Source organism: Gekko japonicus, unplaced genomic scaffold, assembly GCF_001447785.1.
Source record: "Gekko japonicus isolate JY-2015 unplaced genomic scaffold, Gekko_japonicus_V1.1 scaffold25, whole genome shotgun sequence".
NCBI lineage: Eukaryota > Metazoa > Chordata > Lepidosauria > Squamata > Gekkonidae > Gekko > Gekko japonicus.
Window position 1 is genome coordinate 200535 of NW_015171502.1, and position 7574 is coordinate 208108.

The 7574-nt window shown below is 48.6% G+C and overlaps 1 protein-coding gene across 1 annotated transcript in view; it reads right to left on the bottom strand.

Moving 5' to 3' along the window:
• LOC107117088 (chromosome unknown open reading frame, human C1orf43) overlaps positions 1-7574 on the bottom strand; it is a 33718-nt gene that overhangs the window by 10701 nt on the left and 15443 nt on the right. The gene's annotated exons all lie outside the window — the stretch shown is intronic.

Consider the following 7574-nt stretch of genomic DNA (forward strand, 5'->3'; position numbering starts at 1 on the left):
ATGATGCCACAAAAACAGGGTTGTGGGGGGGGGTTTGGAAGATTTCCACAGGGTGGCTACTAATTTAGCTGCTGCAAATAGTAGTGACGTGAGGTTTCTCCTGTCTTCTTTCGTGGAGTCGTCCCATTTATTCAATAGTATCATTTCCGGCTTTGCTTTGTTAATCACTACCAGGGCTATTTTGGGGCAGGAACGCACAGGAACAGAGTTCCGGCTGGCTCCTGAGTTGGCCACGCCCAACAGGAACTCATTAGCATAATAGGCCACACCCAACAGCAGAAACTCATTAGGATTGGCTACATTAGGGGTGTGTGGCCTAACATGTAAAGGAGTTCCTGCTACAAAAAAGCCCTGGGTTTTGACAACAAACAAGGTAAACAGAATAAGAAGCAAAAGGTGGGTGTGGCTGGATGACCACACTTCTGGTAACATGGGGGTGTGGCCTAATATGCTAATGACCTGTGCTGTCAGGGGTGTGGCCTACTATGCTAATGAGTTCCTGCTGGGCTTTTTCTACAAAAAGAGCCCTGAATTCACTACCATAGTTGCTTCTGCCATCTCCTCCTGTTCTGCTCTCATACCTCCTGTTCCCATACTCCATGTAGCCCCTGCTGGCATGGTATCAATCTGTCCGCAAGGTTCCTCCTCTGACATTCTTGAGGAGTAGGAGGACTGAGACCTGTCTGTGTGAATGTAGATTAGCTGCGCTCTGTAACACTAATAAAGAGTACCTCCTCCATAGGCCGCTTTTCAACCTTCTCACGGCCTTCGAGAAAGTCTGTACTGGTAAGCATTCTCACCATTATAATTGTATTGTATTACTCCACCTATTTACTTTGTAATGCTGACGTATGCGTGAAGGCTGGACCAGAGGTTCTGTAGTTTTCAACTTTGTATTATTTTCCAGTTCTGGCAAAAAGTTCCACTCGAATGCAACTTTTCTGACTTCTAAAATAAAGCCTGCTCAAAAGGACTTATTGCGTCTGAGAGTTACTGTGCGAGCTGACAGCAGGGGAACCCCCCCTCCCCCCGATTTATGCAAGTGGACAGCTGGGCACCGACTCTACCCTCGTGGGTGGATTCTTGCGGCACAAATACCATCAAGAACCTGAAAAGGTGAGTCAAACTGAGCGGAGGGCCAACAGTTAAAACTTTATATATATTATGTAAAAATACATGTATTTATTTGTAAAGGATTAAAAAAACGCATAGGGGCCCAATCACACCTCATGTAAAAATTCCAAAATTATACTTTAAGAAAAAGTGCAGAAAAGGGCAACTCGAATGATAAAAGGGTTGGAACACTTTCCCTATGAGGAAAGGTTAAGGCGCTTAGGGCTCTTTAGCTTGGAGAAACGACGACTGAGGGGTGACATGATTGAGGTTTATAAGATTATGCATGGGAAAGAGCAGGTAGAGAAAGAGGTACTTTTCTCCCTTTCTCACAATACAAGAACTCGTGGGCACTTCATGAAACTGCAGAGCGGTCGGGTTAGAATGGATAAAAGGAAGTACTTCTTCACCCAACACTTGGAATTCACTGCCACAGGAAGTGGTGGCGGCTACAAGCATGGACGGCTTCAAAAGGGAATTAGATAAGCATATGGAGCAGAGGTCCATCACTGGCTATTAGCCACAAGGTATAGATAGGGGCTTTGGGGCAAGGGATGCTCTGTCTTCTTGGTGCTTCGGGGGGGGTCGGGTCAACAGTGGGAGGGCTTCTAATGTCCTGGCCCCACTGGTGAACCTCCTGATGGCACTGGTATTTCTGGCCACTCTGTGACACAGAGTGTTGGACTGGATGGTCCTTTGGCCTGATCCAACATTGGCATCTCTTATGTTCTTATATATACACACAAGGGCCAATGGACTTGACCAGACAAGTTTCAGCCTGTGGGGGCCTTCTTCAGATACCTGTATTATACTTTAAAAAACCATATTTTTAATACAGGCATTATTTAAATTAGAAGTATTTAATTTCATATAGCTTTTTTTTTCTTTTTTACAGCAATTCTTTTCTGGTCCATTTTGTATCTATGCTGTATCATTGCATTGTATTATGCATTGTAGGGGCCACGGTGGCTCGGAGGTTAAGACGCTGAGCTGCGGACCGGAAGGTCGGTAGCTCGGCAGTTTGAGATCTGAGTGCCGCGTGACAGAATGAGCTCCCATCTCTGGTCCCAGCTCCTGCCAACCCAGCCGTTCGAAAGCAAGAAACTGCAAGTGGATAAATAGGCACCACTTCGGTGGGAAGGAAACAGCCTTCCGTGCGCCTCGGCATTTAGTCATGCCGGCCACGTGACCACGGAAAAAGTCTTCGGACAGCTCTGACTCCTCAGCTTGGAAACGGAGATGAGCACCGCCTCCTAGAGTCAGATTCAACTAGCTTTCAAGCAAGGGAAACCTTTACTTTTACTATTATGCATTGTGCTATAAGCCAATTTGTTCCTCATGGCGTTTGACCTCTGAAGAAGGCCCTGACAGGCCGAAACACGTCAGGTCACGTCCATCGGACCATGTGTGCATATATGATTTTGGGATTTTTACACGAGGTGTCATTGGGCCCCTATATGTTTTTTATCCTGTAAAAATAAATACATGCATTTTCACATAATATTTGTATATTAAGTTTTAATTGCTGATCCTCTACTCAGTTTGACCTACCTTTTCAGGTTCTAGATCTTAGTTTCCAAGGTTAAGTTTGTTTTCTTCCTTTGTACGAAGCAGCACGAATACAGCCACCAACGTCGGTCCAAAGTTTAATTCAGGCTCTTGGCAAGGGAAGCCTCAAGGGTTCTCCTGCACGGTGAGAACAGGAAGTCTTGAGAATCTGGCAGCGACATCGGGAGGCGGAGTGTGCCGCTTCCAGACTTTTGTGCCAGGCTGGAAATGTCGCCATTTGTGGGAAAGGAACATTAATAAGTCCTTATTCTGCCTCTAAGGTTCAAGAAATGAGGAAGCCAGGTCTTGCTGGCTGCGAGCGAAAAAACAAGCAAACAAAAAACGAGTGGGAAAACCCTGGTTACCAAAACCAGCCAAAATTCATTCTCCCTCCCTACTTAAACTCATTCTCCTCATGGGCATAATGACTGGAATAATAATAGATCAAGATGTGTTAGTCCATTTGTAGTGGTAGAAAACAGCAAGAGTCCAGTAGTACCTTGAAGACTAACAAAACTTCTGGCAGAATATGAGCTTGTGGCGAGCAGTGTTCCCTCTAAGCTGAGTTAGTGTGGAGCGAGCTTGCAGTTTTTTTAGCCTCCAGCTCATACATTTTTGTCTTTGCTCAGGAAGGAGGGCTCCGGAGGAAACGAATTTATGCAGCAGCCATATCGCTTGCTCACAACTTTGCCGCTCACAAAGGAGAATTTTTGCTCACAAGACACCACAGCTTAGAGAAGATTGGATTTATACCCCACCCTTCACTACCCAAAGGTGTCTCAAGAGTGGCTTACAAACTCCTTTCCCTTCCCCTCCCCACAACAGACACCCTGAGAGGCAGGTGGGGCCGAGAGAGCTCTGACAGAAACTGCTCTTGAAGAAGAAGAGATTGGATTTATACCCCGCCCTTCACTACCCAAAGGTGTCTCAGAGCGGCTTACAAACTCCTTTCCCTTCCCCTCCCCACAACAGACACCCTGAGAGGCAGGTGGGGCCGAGAGAGCTCTGACAGAAACTGCTCTTGAAGAAGAAGAGATTGGATTTATACCCTGCCCTTCACTACCCAAAAGTGTCTCAGAGCGGCTTACAAACTCCTTTCCCTTCCCCTCCCCACAACAGACACCCTGAGAGGCAGGTGGGGCCGAGAGAGCTCTGACAGAAACTGCTCTTGAAGAAGAAGAGATTGGATTTATACCCCGCCCTTCACTACCCAAAGGAGTCTCAGAGTGGCTTACAAACTCCTCTCCCTTCCCCTCCCCACAACAGACATCCTGTGAGGTAGGTGGGGCTGAGAGAGCTTGTAACGACGACCTCTTGACAGAAACTGCTCTTCTTTCAAGAACAGCTCTTATCAGAGCTACGGCTTGCCCAAGGCCATCCAGCCAGGTGCAAGTGGAGAAGTGGGGAATCAAACCTGGTTCTGCCAGATTAGAGTCCGCGCACTTAACCACGACACCAAACTGGTTCTCATGGAGCATTGGTGGCAGGGCATGAGAACAAAAGCTCCTAGCCTGCCACAAATTCTGAGCAATGATACACAAAAGCTCACAGCCCGCCACAAATTTTGTTAAGTCTTCAAGGTGCTACTGGACCTCTTGCTCTTTCCTACTGGAACAATAATAAGGACCGTGTGCTGTCAAGTCGCAACCAGCTCACAGGCACGCCAAGACTGCGAGGTTTTCAAGGCAAGAGATAAGCACGTGTGGCTGGCCCCTGCACGGCAACCCCCTTACTTCCTCTGCCCAACAACTCCTGTCTTCCCTGGTGGGCTCCCATCCAAGTCATAACCGTGCCTGACCCGGCTTAGCTTCCAAGGTCAGGCAACAGCATGCTAGTCTGGGCTACTAGACGGCTAGGAACTGGAAACATGCTTAAAAAGGGGAAAAAAGGAAACGGGAACGTTTGGGAAGCAGAATGTTACGGCCAAGACCACACGTGGAGACAGTTCTGTGCTTCTGTGATGTCGATGCTGCCCTGGCCATAAACCTGTGTGTGGAGTGACAGTTTTCTTCCTTGTGGGCTCCTCCGCCTCTGGCCTTCTCTCACCTCCAAGCAGATTCAAGAAGCCCCCCGGGGGAAGCAGAGAGAGGCGGCTCACGTGAAACCCGGGGGGGCTTCCGGCCACTGACCATTTCTCAGAGTCTGCCTTTTTGCCAAGCCTCAAGGCCAATGCTCTTGATCTCTATTCCCAATGATCTATTCTCTCTTGCTCCGAATTGCAAGACTAGACCTAATGGGTGGAAATTACAAGGGAGTCATTATCGGCTAAATATCAGGAGAGACTTCCTAACTGCCAGAGTGATGGAGCAGTGGAACAGACGGCCTTGGGAGGTGGTAGGTGCTCCTTTGCTGGACGTTTTCAAGCGGAGGCTGGACGACCATCTTTGGGGTATGTTGTAGAGCTGTCTTTCGGCTGTGCTCCTGCAGAGTGCAGGGGGTTGGACTAGATGACCCGCAAGGTCCCTTCCAACTCTAACATTTTGTGATTCTATGCTCCCTCCAAGCTTTGGAGTCTCGTGAGCAAAAATTCCACTTTGTGAGCGACCGGCATTAAAGCTGTCAGTGAGCGATTCGGCTGCTGCATAAATCAGTTTGCTCTGGAGCCCTCCTTCCTGAGCTAAGACTAAAATGTGTGAGCCGGAGGCTAAAAAAACCGTGAGCTAGCTCCACACTAACTCAGCTTACAAAGAACACGGCTCAAGGCAGATTAGAAAATTTAAAACGCAGAGGCTTGGAAGCAGCGCTCCCCCTAAGCTGTGGGCGTGAGCGGCCGCTCATCGACACAGGAAGCCCCAACCAGCAGCAGTCTGGAGCCGCGCGAGGACTTGCACCGCCCGTCATCCAGTCAGGTCACAATGGTCCTATTCGGCTCAGGATGTGTGAACTGCTCCGCTCAGCTGGGGGGGGGGATTAGAGGGAACATTGCTGGGAAGTCGGGTTTCCAGCTCGGGGGTGGAGCCTGGAGCTTTGGGGGTGGAGCCTGTGGAGGGTAGGGGGAAGGGTCTCGAGCAGGGTACAATGCCATCGAGCCCACCCTCCGAAGCAGCTGTTTTTTCTCCATGGAAACTGATCTCTGTGGTCTGGAGACGAGCTGTAATTCCAGGGGATCCCCAGGCCCCACCCGGAGGTTAGCAGTCAAAGAGAGATTCACAGAAAGAGGCTAAATACAAGGGGGGGGGGGAAGGGAAATAAATACAAGGAATATATTATAAATATTCAACACTTACTGAAGAGCAGGGGTCATTTCCTGCAGGAGCGCACAGGAGCGGAGCTCCGGCAGTAAAGAGCCCAGGGGGCGGGCCCATGCAACAAGCCCCACCCCCTGCTCCCAGCAGCCCCGGGCCATGAGGAGCACAAGGATCTGTGCGTGTGTCCCTCCCCCCATAGCTAGCAATCCAAAACAGTCCAGTGGAGCCTGAGCAGTGGGTGTTGCCTTCTGATACACTTCCGGTGATGTCAGGAGGTGTGGCATATGCAAATAAGTTGTGCTAATGAGTTATGCGAATGAGCTCCTGCACCTCTTTCTCTATGAAATGACCGCTGCTGAAGATACTAATATCCATGTACTCTGTTCATACAACAGTGCCAAAGTCTAATATATATATGTTTGGTCCATAACCGTTTCCATTCTCACCCAAAGGGATAAGGCAACCTGTGTCGAAAAACTGTGTCAGTTCGATGTTTTTCAAAATGTAGCAGTTCAGTCTTTCAAAACAGTTCACTGTTTTCAGAACATAGCCGATAAGTCTTTCAGACAATACAATTTCTAAGTGCGTGCATGGAGAGACTGTAGAATGTTATTCTTCCGTAAACTGTGCTTGTGAGAATTTGGGATATTCATATTGCAGTGGCAGTATTGCACGCATGGACAACGTCCTCTCCCCTCTTTGAAAAAGCTTTTTGGAAATGGATGTGTAAAGAAGAAGGAGAAGAGATTGGGTTTATACCCCACCCTTCACTACCCAAAGGAGTCTCAAAACAGCTCACAATCTCCTTTCCCTTCCCCTCCCCACAGCAGACACCCTGTGAGGTAGGTGGGGCCGAGAGAGCTCTTTCGAGGACTGCTCCTGAGAGAACAGCTCCGGGGGAACTTGTGACTGACCCAAGGTCACACCAGCAGCTGCATGCGGAGGAGCGGGGAATCAAACCCGGTTCTCCCAGATTAGAGTCCACGCTCCTAACCACTACACCAAAAGGTGAGCAGGCTCTGTCAGAGGTGGAACGGCAGTGTCTTTTCTACAGTCTCCCCATGCACGCACTTTGAAAATGTATTGTTTGATAGACTTAACTGCTACATTTTGAAAACAACAAATTGATGACCGTGTACGTATTAGACTTCGGAACTGTTGTATGAATAGAGTACATGGATATTAGCAGGGCTTTTTTTGTAGAAAAAGCCCAGCAGGAACTCATTAGCATAATAGGCCATACCCAACAGCAGGAACCATTAGCATATTAGGCCACACCCATGACAGCACAGCTCATTAGCATATTAGGCCACATCCCCGTGTTACCAGAAGTGTGGTCATCCAGCCACACCCACCTTTTGCTTCTTATTCTGTTTACCTTGTTTGTTGTCAAAACCCAGGGCTTTTTTTTGGAGCATGTTAGGCCACACACCCCTAATTGTAGCCAACCCGAATGAGTTCCTGCTGTTGGGTGTGGCCTATTATGCTAATGAGTTCCTGCTGGGCGTGGCCAACCTGGGAGCCAGCCGGAACTCCGTTCCTGTGTGTTCCTGCCCAAAAATAGCCCTGGATATTAGTATCTTTAATAAGTGTTGAATATTTACAATATCTAATTCATTCACAGTTTCCCCCCCTTGTATTTACCCACCTGGAGGTTGGTGGCCCTGCTCGGGAGCCTTTCCGGTCTCTGCCCCGATTCGCTGCAGGCGGGCCAATCGTGACGTG